This window comes from Euprymna scolopes, chromosome 46 (genome assembly GCF_053919585.1).
Source record: "Euprymna scolopes isolate OS-2025 chromosome 46, ASM5391958v1, whole genome shotgun sequence".
Classification (NCBI taxonomy): domain Eukaryota; kingdom Metazoa; phylum Mollusca; class Cephalopoda; order Sepiida; family Sepiolidae; genus Euprymna; species Euprymna scolopes.
In genome coordinates, this window is record NC_136527.1 from 16,350,946 (window position 1) to 16,365,741 (window position 14,796).

Below are 14,796 nucleotides of genomic sequence, written 5' to 3' on the forward strand. Positions count from 1 at the left end.
TTCAAGTTAAAACTTATAACTTTAAAAAGGGAGTTTGGTACCGGTAAATGAGAAGCTTATCAATCTAGACATGTTGAAATATATAAGTTCGCACATAGGGGATGGCAAGACGGGGAATAGAGATAAAGAATAAGAAAAGAGAGATAGACAGATCTAGAGAAATACAGAGGTATAAAGAGAGACAGGCAAGGGAGATAAATTTCATGATTCAACTTATATGCTAATAAGAAATAGTTGGTGTATCAGAAACACAAGCATTGTTTTTACTGGTTAATTTTACATCAGAATACACTTTTAGATTTTATGTTGATTTTTTCTATAGGGAACATTCAAATAGCACACATAACATCTAGACATATAAATATATACATAAAACAATTATAGTTATGAGATATATCTGAACTAATCCAAAAAGACAATAATGATGAATATCATCACTTACCTTGGAAAATTATCCAGGCTGTATGCCTACTCACATTCCATCAAACACCAGAAAATTATGAGCCATTGCTTGGTTGATTTTTTTTAATTTTTTTAATTTTTATTTTTTCCATACACATTTGTAATTGTGTTTTGCTTTATCAAGTATTTTTGTAGTTAATCTGTGGTGTTGGGAGAGGTGTTAACATGAATCAATTTTGCTTTACCTTTGTTTTTATACATATATTTTTCAGTTTACAGAGTCATTGCAGTACCAAGTTTGACACTGTAATTGCTTGAAAAGTATTGCATTGGGAAGGATTCTTTTTTTTTTTTTGAGGTGTGTGGGAATTTCAGTAGGGGAAGTTTCTACTGATTTCAGATTCCAAGACAGCAAAGTTGTATTTTATTGTTTGTGCATTCTTTTATCAAGTTCTTACAGATGTTTTTTTTTGTTATGAAAGTGAAAATGAATGACTTGCAAAGACATTTACATTTTTGCATTCTTTTTTTTTTAATTCTTCACCGTTTTTGTTTTAATGTCCCAAGAGTGAACCAAGACGGATGAGTCTTATTCAGCAGAGTGGAAAAAAACGGTACCTTTGGTTGTCCTCAAGGGATCTGTCCAGAGTATAATGTGTCCAAGTAATTGCCCTAATAAAGTGAGAACCATACCCCAAAACTAACGCAGAACTCTACTTATGTATTGCACAGCTACACGAGTTAACTAGGATAAGTCCATATAAATTTGAAAAACTCACTATATAGCTCTATTTATTAACTGATATGAACTTAAATTGCTGAACATGTCTCAAAAATTTTCTACAGAAGTCTACTTAGAAATGAGCACTCTCAAAGACAATTTGTCTAACATAATTTTGAAATATGTTTTTTAAAGTTACCATAGAGCTCTCAAATATATTAGGCACTCAAATAGGAAACTTGTTTCAAATACTTGTCATATATATATTTTATAAACTTACAGTATATCTATGCCTTTAGGTTTTCAAAACATACTGCAGAGCTCTTCATGTTTTCTGAATTTTATGCTTTCGTCTGCTAATGTATTGAGCACTCTCAAAGTATATTCGTGTAGCTGAATTGCCATACATGTTTTTTGAAAGTCTATATTTAGCTCTACTTATGTATTGAACTCTGTCAAAATAAATTTAAGCAGTTGAAATGCCATATCTGTTTCTCAAATGTTTTATTTAGCTCTACTAATATATTGAGCACTCTGGAAGTAGATTTGTCTAAAATAATTGCCAAAATGTTTCCAAATCTTACTACAAAGCTCTATAAATGCATTGAGCACTCTTAAAGTAAAATCGTCTTACATAATTAAACAAAGCAATTTTTAAATTTACTACACAGCTATATTAAACTATGGAGCGCATGCAAACATCATTGACATATATATATATATATTGTTTAAACGTACGAAAGAGCTTTACTCAAAGTAAATCTGTCGAGCATAAATGAGAAAAATTCTTTCAAATCTTTCCACAGAACTCTACCACAGTATTAAGCACTCTGGTAATTACTTTTCCAGCATACTCGTAATACACAATTTTAAAACTCACTACAGAGCTGTACTTATCTATTTTGCAGTCTCAAAGAAAATTTTTGATTGCATAACAGAAATTTATATTTTTCAAATAACTCCCAAGATGAACTCATACATTGAGCACTCTTAAAGGAAATTTCACTGCTATAAATGACAAATGTTTTCAACACTAAATACAAAGCTTCGAAAAAAGAGCTGATATTATTACAGGTTACTTTTATTCAAATATCTACAAACGAGCGTTATATAAGAGTGCTCAATAAGACATAGAGCAATAAAGACATTTTATTTAGATTTTTACTTATTAATTACACTTTCAAAAGTGCTCAAAACATGACAGAGCTGATATTATAAAACATTTATTTTATTACAAGAGATATAAATATTAAGATTTAACTAGAGTTATATAAGAGTGCTCAATGAGACATAGAGCAATAAAGACATTTTATTTAGATATTAACTTAATAAATACACTTTAAATAGTGCTCAAAACTAGACAGAGCTGCTATTATAAAACGTTTATTTTGTTACAGGATAAATAAACATTAAGATTTAACCATAGTTATATAAGAGTGCTCAATAAGACATAGAGCAATAAAGACATTTTATTTAGATTTTTACTTAATAATTACACTTTAAATAAGTGCTCAAAACTAGACAGAGCTGCTATTATAAAACGTTTATTTTGTTACAGGATAAATAAACATTAAGATTTAACCATAGTTATATAAGAGTGCTCAATAAGACATAGAGCAATAAAGACATTTTATTTAGATTTTTACTTAATAATTACACTTTAAATAAGTGCTCAAAACTAGACAGAGCTGCTATTATAAAACGTTTATTTTGTTACAGGATAAATAAACATTAAGATTTAACCATAGTTATATAAGAGTGCTCAATAAGACATAGAGCAATAAAGACATTTTATTTAGATTTTTACTTAATAATTACACTTTAAATAAGTGCTCAAAACTAGACAGAGCTGCTATTATAAAACGTTTATTTTGTTACAGGATAAATAAACATTAAGATTTAACCATAGTTATATAAGAGTGCTCAATAAGACAGAGCAATAAAGACATTTTATTTAGATTTTTACTTAATAATTACACTTTAAATAAGTGCTCAAAACTAGACAGAGCTGCTATTATAAAACGTTTATTTTGTTACAGGATAAATAAACATTAAGATTTAACCATAGTTATATAAGAGTGCTCAATAAGACATAGAGCAATAAAGACATTTTATTTAGATTTTTACTTAATAATTACACTTTAAATAAGTGCTCAAAACTAGACAGAGCTGCTATTATAAAACGTTTATTTTGTTACAGGATAAATAAACATTAAGATTTAACCATAGTTATATAAGAGTGCTCAATAAGACATAGAGCAATAACGACATTTTATTTAGATTTTTACTTAATAATTACACTTTAAATAAGTGCTCAAAACTAGACAGAGCTGCTATTATAAAACGTTTATTTTGTTACAGGATAAATAAACATTAAGATTTAACCATAGTTATATAAGAGTGCTCAATAAGACATAGAGCAATAAAGACATTTTATTTAGATTTTTACTTAATAATTACACTTTAAATAAGTGCTCAAAACTAGACAGAGCTGCTATTATAAAACGTTTATTTTGTTACAGGATAAATAAACATTAAGATTTAACCATAGTTATATAAGAGTGCTCAATAAGACATAGAGCAATAAAGACATTTTATTTAGATTTTTACTTAATAATTACACTTTAAATAAGTGCTCAAAACTAGACAGAGCTGCTATTATAAAACGTTTATTTTGTTACAGGATAAATAAACATTAAGATTTAACCATAGTTATATAAGAGTGCTCAATAAGACATAGAGCAATAAAGACATTTTATTTAGATTTTTACTTAATAATTACACTTTAAATAAGTGCTCAAAACTAGACAGAGCTGCTATTATAAAACGTTTATTTTGTTACAGGATAAATAAACATTAAGATTTAACCATAGTTATATAAGAGTGCTCAATAAGACATAGAGCAATAAAGACATTTTATTTAGATTTTTACTTAATAATTACACTTTAAATAAGTGCTCAAAACTAGACAGAGCTGCTATTATAAAACGTTTATTTTGTTACAGGATAAATAAACATTAAGATTTAACCATAGTTATATAAGAGTGCTCAATAAGACATAGAGCAATAAAGACATTTTATTTAGATTTTTACTTAATAATTACACTTTAAATAAGTGCTCAAAACTAGACAGAGCTGCTATTATAAAACGTTTATTTTGTTACAGGATAAATAAACATTAAGATTTAACCATAGTTATATAAGAGTGCTCAATAAGACATAGAGCAATAAAGACATTTTATTTAGATTTTTACTTAATAATTACACTTTAAATAAGTGCTCAAAACTAGACAGAGCTGCTATTATAAAACGTTTATTTTGTTACAGGATAAATAAACATTAAGATTTAACCATAGTTATATAAGAGTGCTCAATAAGACATAGAGCAATAAAGACATTTTATTTAGATTTTTACTTAATAATTACACTTTAAATAAGTGCTCAAAACTAGACAGAGCTGCTATTATAAAACGTTTATTTTGTTACAGGATAAATAAACATTAAGATTTAACCATAGTTATATAAGAGTGCTCAATAAGACATAGAGCAATAAAGACATTTTATTTAGATTTTTACTTAATAATTACACTTTAAATAAGTGCTCAAAACTAGACAGAGCTGCTATTATAAAACGTTTATTTTGTTACAGGATAAATAAACATTAAGATTTAACCATAGTTATATAAGAGTGCTCAATAAGACATAGAGCAATAAAGACATTTTATTTAGATTTTTACTTAATAATTACACTTTAAATAAGTGCTCAAAACTAGACAGAGCTGCTATTATAAAACGTTTATTTTGTTACAGGATAAATAAACATTAAGATTTAACCATAGTTATATAAGAGTGCTCAATAAGACATAGAGCAATAAAGACATTTTATTTAGATTTTTACTTAATAATTACACTTTAAATAAGTGCTCAAAACTAGACAGAGCTGCTATTATAAAACGTTTATTTTGTTACAGGATAAATAAACATTAAGATTTAACCATAGTTATATAAGAGTGCTCAATAAGACATAGAGCAATAAAGACATTTTATTTAGATTTTTACTTAATAATTACACTTTAAATAAGTGCTCAAAACTAGACAGAGCTGCTATTATAAAACGTTTATTTTGTTACAGGATAAATAAACATTAAGATTTAACCATAGTTATATAAGAGTGCTCAATAAGACATAGAGCAATAAAGACATTTTATTTAGATTTTTACTTAATAATTACACTTTAAATAAGTGCTCAAAACTAGACAGAGCTGCTATTATAAAACGTTTATTTTGTTACAGGATAAATAAACATTAAGATTTAACCATAGTTATATAAGAGTGCTCAATAAGACATAGAGCAATAAAGACATTTTATTTAGATTTTTACTTAATAATTACACTTTAAATAAGTGCTCAAAACTAGACAGAGCTGATATTATCAAACGTTTATGTTATTGAAAGAAAATTATATGCCAATGCTTTATCATACATAGAGCCATATTGACATATTAGATTTTTCATTGAGAATCCATAACATTTTGAATAAAATTATTAAAATTTGTATTATGTCATATTCAAACAAGAATACAAAAAAGTGTGGTCATCTAAATTGACGTATGCATTTTTTAACTTATTAACTTGCTCTACTGATGTATTGAGCACTCTACATATAAGTCCTGTCATTTGAATTTCTATGTATGTATTTTAAATCTTAACAGTTAGCTCTACTAATGCATTGAACACTAGCAGTATGTCTTGCCATCTAAATTGCCATACATATTTCCAAAAATTTAACAACTATTTCTAATAATTCATTAATCATTGTATATATTTATCTTTCTGTCTCTCATTATATATCTATCTATCTATCTATCTATCCATAGAAGTGAAAATGTCTGTCTGTGTGTACATTTCCCTAAGCAATAACTCTGTCAATTTTAGTCTACAGATTCAACATTTGATATACAGAGTACTGAGATTTTGGAAAATCTATGCGATTGGTATTTGGACAGAAATTTGGCGATTAAGGGGCCAAAGTTCAATGATTTAGCCTTTGAGAACTCTACAAATCTCCTCCGACAATTATGGGTCTAAACACTCGAAAGTTTTGATATAGTATCCTTGGACATGGATCTAACTTAATATCTTGATTTGAGCCCAAAACAATAAATTTTAAGGGTTCATAATAGGGGTCAAATTTTAAAAAATTAACCGGTTTTTTGCTTTTTTTTGGTTGGGGGAGGGGGGCAGCATACACCGCCAAACTACGCCGGGAACCCATGCTAGTAATATATATATATATATATATATATATATATATATATATAATCAAGTGAGACAATTTGTATAAAGATCACAATTATTAGAAGCTATTTTTTAATTAAATAAATATATATCTATATATTTATTTCAATTAAAAAATATATATATATATTCAAGGGAGACAATTTGTATATAGATCACATAATTATTAGAAGTTATTTTTCTAATGCTTAATTGAACTTTAATGCTTAGTTTTTCTATCAATTGTCTGACTTGGGTTATTTTTTTTTAATTGATACATGAAAAGTCTATGTGCTATTCGAGACAAAAAATAAAAGAAATAAAGAAAATTCTTGCCTGTTACTTCCCGGGTGTTATCTCCACATTTTCTCTTTTCTGGTTCTTGCTGAAACTCATGGCAATTTCATGTTTGTTTGTGTTCTTTGTTACATATATATAATTTTTACTGTGATGATTTTTTTTCTTTTAATTATTTAAAATCTTTTTTTGATTTATATAATAAACATAACTAATGGATTTTTTTTTAATGATATATTTAACTTTCTGGCTATGATCAAACACCCATGTACTACTTTTTGTTTTGTAGTTGCATAAGTTAGCTGATGAGAAGAAATACAAGCAGAACTGAATTCATTTAAATAAAGCTAATAGTTTAGAATTTGATTGTACCCAGATGTGCATGTACACAAAGAAAGAAACACTTACTTGAGGACTTCTGTAACTACAGGAAACATGTGGCAGCTAGGATAGCTGATACTGCTGGATTCGGTTGTTTTTTCCAATCCACATAATTCTCACAATAGCTGATAGTAGAATTCCATCATGATCAAGAGGAGTACCTGAAATTACAAAGATATACACACAGAAGGAAAGAAAAAGAATACTTACTCTACTTCTATGACAATGATTGCTGCCAAGACTTTGAGATTCTAATGTTGGAAGAAACAGATAGACATACATCATACACAGTTTGATTTTACCCAGATGTGCTTGAACGCAAAGAAAGAAATACTTGATTCAAACTGCACAAGACATGTGGCAGACAGGAACGGTGATGCTGCTAGGTTTTGTTGCTTGTTACAATCTATAAAAAAGAGGTGATATTTATAGTGTTGATAATCTACTGCTGTGTGAAAGCTGGAACAATGGAAACAGTTAAATTAAATGTTCAAATCACAAAGACTGAAATCGAAATAGAAAGAAGAAAAGGTGATACTATACTCATCTTCCTGTCGGTGCAGACCACTTGCTGGTGACTGTTCGTTCGCTATTAAACTTTAAAGTAAAATATAAAAAAAGAGGTTCCACCGGGGAAAGCTCTCGTCTGGGCAGCGAGGTAATGAACTCCCGAAAGGAGGGGCACTATATAAAAACAAGCTTTGCTGCGAACATCTACTAAAAAGCGGTTTCTACTCAGAATAACAGGCAGAGCAGAAAACAGAGGTGTTCTCTCTACCCAACAGGATTCGTAAAGATACCACTAGTTTGTGTTCATAAGACGGCGATGATCGCTCACAAAACTGGCATTCCTACTATCATATCGGAGGACCGTCATATATAATTGCACTACCATTTCGTATCGGAGGACGGTCATATATAATTGCACTACCATACCGTTTCGGAGTTCGTAGACAGTAGGAATAATAAAAGCGGCCTTAAAGCGGCTTGTGAGCACACAATCTAGTCGAACTCTAGTCGTCCTTAGTCGAGTCGAGGCAAGCCTGCATTACATAGTAACACGAGCACGTGTCGCCTGCTTAGAGGGTAGCCCCCTTCAGGAGATTCGAAAGCGCACCTCACAGCGGAAGAGCTTCGGAACCAATCGGACCATACCCAGACTTGCAGCTATTTGTTAACTTGGAAGTGGAGTCAACACCCCGACACTGAGAAAAGAGCTTTCCAAAAGCTCAAAACCAGTTGCATGCAAAGTCGGGGAAACTGGGAGCAGGCTGGGGAGAGCACGGGGCCTTGCAGGGAGGCCCATTTTTCTCTTTCGTTCGGTTTACATCTTTCGGGTATTGTTCTCCTTTCAGCCTGCCCCCTTCACGCCTTTTTGCTCGCCACATGCAAGCGTATAAAAAGACGACCAGATGACGGACGCAACAAACTAATGCCGACATTTTCTGGATTTTTTTTTTTTTTGCCAGAGCCCATTTAGCCGTGTAGCTGTTAAACTACAACGTTACACCCCCCTACCACGGTGAGGATAGGGTTGGACTTTAGGGGGGAAAATTCACATCCAGAATTTTATCCAAGAAAAGAACGGCCTATAAACTGCACAATTGTCACGTAAATTCTACAGTTTATTGACCGCCCTTAAATAATATTATATGTATACTTTCATCTAACAAATTAAATAAAAAGACGTTAATTTAGATTTAAATTAAAAATATTTTATCCAAGAACAGCACGGTCTATAAACTGCACAATTGTAACGGTAATTCTAGAGTTTACTGACCGCCCTTAAATAATACAAATTCAATAACAAGACGTTAATTTAGATTTAAATTAAAAATATTTTATCCAGGAACAGCACGGTTTATAAACTGCACAATTGTTACGGTAATTCTAGAGTTTATTGGCCGCCCTTAAATAAAATTATATGTATACTTTCATCTAACAAATTAAATCAAAAGACGTTAATTTAGATTTAAATTAAAAATATTTTATCCAAGAACACCACGGTTTATAAACTGCACAATTCTCACGGTAATTCTACAGTTTATTGACCGCCCTTAAATAATATTATATGTATACTTTCACCTAACAAATTCAATCACAAGACGTTAATTTAGATTTAAATTAAAAATATTTTATCCAAGAACAGCACGGTTTATAAACTGCACAATTGTCACGGTAATTCTAGAGTTTACTGACCGCCCTTAAATAATATTATATATATACTTTCACCTAACAAATTCAATAAAAAGACGTTAATTTAAATTTAAATTAAAAATATTTTATCCCAGAACAAACAGCACGGTTTATAAACTGCACAATTGTCACGGTAATTCTAGAGTTTATCGACCGCCCTTAAATAATATTATATGCATGCTTTCACCTAACAAATTCAATAAAAAGACGTTAATTTAGATTTAAATTAAAAATATTTTATCCAGGAACAGCACGGTTTATAAACTGCACAATTGTCACGGTAATTCTAGAGTTTATTGACCGCCCTTAAATAATATTATATGTATACTTTCACCTAACAAATTCAATAACAAGACGTTAATTTAGATTTAAATTAAAAATATTTTATCCAGGAACAGCACGGTTTATAAACTGCACAATTGTCACGGTAATTCTAGAGTTTATTGACCGCCCTTAAATAATATTATATGTATACTTTCACCTAACAAATTCAATAACAAGACGTTAATTTAGATTTAAATTAAAAATATTTTATCCAAGAACAGCACGGTTTATAAACTGCACAATTGTCACGGTAATTCTAGAGTTTACTGACCGCCCTTAAATAATATTATATGCATGCTTTCACCTAACAAATTCAATAAAAAGACGTTAATTTAGATTTAAATTAAAAATATTTTATCCAGGAACAGCACGGTTTATAAACTGCACAATTGTCACGGTAATATTTATTGGCTGGTTTCTAACAGTATTTTGTATAAAAAAATATAAAATAATATATAAAAAGACGTTAAACGTGAAAATCGTTTATACTACACAATTGTTGAAATTTGAAAAGAAATTCGACGTGTTTATGAACTGTGCGCATACTAACAACGTTCATTTGAGCACTTGTGCAGTTTACACACCTTAAATAAATGCGTCGTCTACTTTGAAATGAGGAAAATATAAATACCTTAAATTTTTTTGACATCAGAGAAATAGGCAGAATTAAAACAGCGGCAGGGCGGCGGCTTAGCTGGGTCGTCTGGCTGGTCATCTATTCTCATGGAACTCTTCTCGCTGCCATGCTGGTCAAACTGAATTTACAGCCCGTTTTGGGGCTCTTTTATATTTCACCATCGGCGTGAAAACCGTTAACTTTTTCCGGGAAAATTCAAACAGTTTGCAGTCGACGACACAACCTTTTTACCTTTTATGGAGGTTGTCTTACGTAGCTGTCTTTTCATTGGTTGATTTAAACTTGTTTAGTTTGAAGAGTGAATGTGGACGTTGTGTGTGTCTGTGTATGTGTGTGTTTATGCAAGTGTGTGTGTATGTGGGTGTGTGCGTCGTTGGCGTTGCAGCATGTGGAGGAGAGAGTAGACACATTCTCTGTCTCTTTCGGTCTCACCCCCCTTTTCCCCCTCTCTCTGTCTATATATAATGACACGGAGAAGCACGCGCGAGAGCGAGAGAGAGAGAGAGAGAGAGAGAGAGAAAGAGAGAGAGAGAGGAAGAGAGAGAGGTTAGCACCCGAAACTTTGAAAAGTTATATAAAATTTAAAAATAATATATATATATATATATATATATATATATATATATATATATATATATATATATATATATATATTGTGTACAGAAAGTTGTTAGTTGAGACAGGTCATTGGTACCGTCGGTTTCAAGCCCGATAATAAGGCCCGTTTAAGGTATCCTTATCGAGCTCTCTTCAGCCAATCCTTATCGAGCTCTCTTCAGCCAATATTCGTCTGAGACGAATATTGGCTGAAGAGAGCTCGATAAGGATACCTTAAACGGGCCTTATTATCGGGCTTGAAACCGACGGTACCAATGACCTGTCTCAACTAACAACTTTCTGTACACAAAATATAAGTACGCTCTTAAAATTTGGATTTTCCTTTTAATTGAGCACTCTGCTGGAATTCTTTTTCCAAAAAAACTAATCATATATATATATATATATATATATATATATATATATATATATATATATATATATATATATATATAAAACGTAGTAACTGTTCTTTTTTCTGTATTTTTATAAAAATTATTACATTTTTTTTTATTAGATAGTTGTTTTATCAAATTGAAATCCATGTTATTAGGTTGAAATGGGCGCTTCTACACTATTGGGACGAGATTTCGGAAATCTAAGATGCGTGTTAATGCGACAGTTGATATTGAATTCGAAAGTGATTTTGAAGCCTTTAAACTGTCATTAATTTATTTCTGGCTTGATGGGCCATCTATTTTACTTCTCACGTGCGTTCAACATGAGTGGATTGAAAATGATGACGATGCAGTTAAGCAGTCCCGCCTTTTTGTGACTCTTACATACTTGGAGTCTCGATAATCGGTCAAAAATAGACAATAAAACAAAATTCTGTTAGAAACGTATTCTATAAAAGTTATCGTGACATTTATCAGGTGATTTTCTAACCGTATTTTGCTTGACTTTCGAGTTTTCAGCTATGATCGAGCACACCATATGACTGTCAGGCGTTTTTTTTTTCTTGTTCCAACTTAAGACTCGACACTAATTTTATTACAAAGTAAATAAACTGTTGAAATCAGATGACACAACAAAAAACTTAACTAGGTAGGTAGAAGAGTAAGTTACCTTTGCTAACATTTATTTGTTATATATTTCTTTGATGGCCACGTTTTCGTTTTGTTGTCTTTAACTGCTGCGTAATATTCGCCGTGGAATTTCCGCGGGTCCCCTTAGTTAAAACGAATTATTTTAAAGGGTCAGAGAAACAGACGTGCTGTTGACGCCGTCGGCGGTGGCGGTGGGGATGACATCCTTTACTGTTTCCATTCGCACGTCGTCATCGTTCCTGCTTTATGTCTTTCGTTGACGAGTACAAAGGAGCCATAATGATTTGAAGCTTTAATGTTTGTTTTTTATTTTAATGTGAAGAAAACCCAACTTTCCAAAATGGAGTATTTTGAATTGGAATGAAAATAAAAACGATTTCTCCTGCGTCTCTTTTTTTTTATATACTGCGATAGAATAAAACAGATACTACACTTTGAATTATTTGCTAATAATTAAAAAAATATATTTTCGTTAACAGATACTATACATTGATCGTTTTTTATTTGATTTTATGTTTCTTATTTTTATTTTTATTCGTTTTATCTTGTTTTTATTTATTTTTATTTAACATTTGATGTTTTGGGTTTGTATTACTGTACACATAGATTCGAAAAAGTTGTCAAAAAAAAACAAATATATAACAAATAAATGTTATCAAAGGAAAGATAAATTACTTCTCTACCAAACTGGATATAATTTTCGTGTTTTTATTCAGTTTAACATGTTTATTCAGCTCGAAAAGCATGCAGTGTTTACCGATGTATTGGAAAATTCAAAATGGCGGCCAACTCTCTCTTTAACACGGTAAGTTCGGGAAAAAGTGTTATAAATAATAAACTAGGCAAAATACTATTAAAAAACCACCGAATATATGTCAAGTTATGTCACGGTAACATATATTGAGCGAATTTCTAACAGTATTTTGTCGAGTTCATTATTTATTACACCTTTTTCCGAACTTACCGTGTTAAAGAGAGAGTCGGCCGCCATGTTGAATTTTCCAATACATCGGTAAACACTGTATGCTTTTCGAGCTGAATAAACATGTTAAATTGAATAAAAACACGAAAATTATATCCAGTTTGGTAGAACAGTAATTTATCTTGCCTTTGATAACATTTATTTGTTATATATTTGTTTTTTGACAACTTTTTCGAATCTATGTGTACAGTAATACAAACCCGATGTTTTTTATTAAATCGTTAGGTTAAAGTACGGAATAGTTACAAAACGCCCTCCTCTCCCCATTTTAAGAACGACTTCCGGAATACCCCCTCCAATCTCTCCATGTTAAGAACGGCTTTCTTGGGATTTTTTTTTTCAGAAAGCCGTTCTTATCATGGAGAGATTGGAGGTGTTAATACTACGCTGGGGCAGCTTGTAAAATAAAAACTATCAAAGAAAACGTCTGCGATATTTTGGGATAAAACTTTCAAGTTAAATTCAATTTTATCCTATCTTTTGCTTATTAAATTATTGGATGAAAGTACAGAATAGTTAACATGCCCCTCTCTACATTAAGAATGGCTTTCTTAACTTTTAAGGAAATGATTTCTTAAAAAATTACAATTTAATAACGAAAAAAAAAACTTTATTTTTACGACCTACCCCAGTGTAGCATAAACACCCCAACCTAAAAGTCTTTACTAAGGTAAAGAGAGAGGCAGGTAGGGGGGGTGAAGGGCAGGAGAATTGGCACGTGTCAAACGAAGTTGAAATAAATCCATTTCGTTAACAAACTTTCAAATTCGATTGACACTTATGACACCCACCCCTGCCACCTCATGACAGCTTTTAACGGAAAGTTGATTTGTGTTTGTGTATTTGTGTGTACGTGTGTGTTCGTGTATGTATATGTGTGTTTATGCGAGTGTGTGTGTGTGTGTGTTTATGAAAGTGCGTATGTATGTGTGTGTTTGTGTGTGCTTCTGTCTCTGTTTATGCTCCTGCCCCTCTTTGATGTGGAAGCACATATTCTCTCTCTTTCTCTCTCTCTCTCTCTCTGTCTCTCTCTCTCTCTCTCTGTCTCTCTCTGTCTATATATATATATATATCTATATATATATATATATATATATATATATATATGCATCCATATATATATATATATATATATATATATATAAGTATATAAGTATATATATACACATACTTAGTGGCAGGGGCACGGAGAAGCCAAAGAGAGAGAGAGAGAGAGAGAGAGAGAGAGGTTAGCAACAAACGGTGTTTGGTCAGATTCTATTCCTGATATCAAACTTCTTCAGTAATATAACTTTCGGCGAGTGTTTCAATTTCCCAAGTTTATTTATTTATTAAATTGTTAGGTGAAAGTACGGAACAGTAAAAAAAGAAAGGTTATTTTACGACATACCCCAGCGTAGTATAAACACCCAAACCTCCCCATTTTAAGAACGACTTTCTGAATACCCCCTACAAATCTCTCCATGTTAAGAACGGCTTTCAAGGTTGTTGTTTTTTTGTTTGTGTTTTGTTGTTGTTTTTTCAGAAAGCCGTTCTTATTATGGAAAGATTGGAAGTGTTACGCTGGGGCAGCTTGTAAAAAAAATATCAAAGAAAACTTCTGCGGTATTTTTGGATAAAATTTTCAAGTTAAATTCAATTTTTACTATGTCTTTTGCTTATTAAATTATTGATACATTGATTAGAGGTACAGAATAGTTAACATGTCCCTCCCTATATTAAGAATGGCTTTCTTAAATACAAATTTACTAATTCAACATGGACCGTAAACTGGAAAAGTACCCTTTTTCTTATTAAAGTGATTTACATTTCAAAATACACGTATTAATTACTGCTAATTTTCCTTGCGATATTTGAGACGAATATTGGCTGAAGAGAGTTCGATAAGGATACCTTAAACGGGCCTTATTATCGGGCTTGAAACCGACGGTAC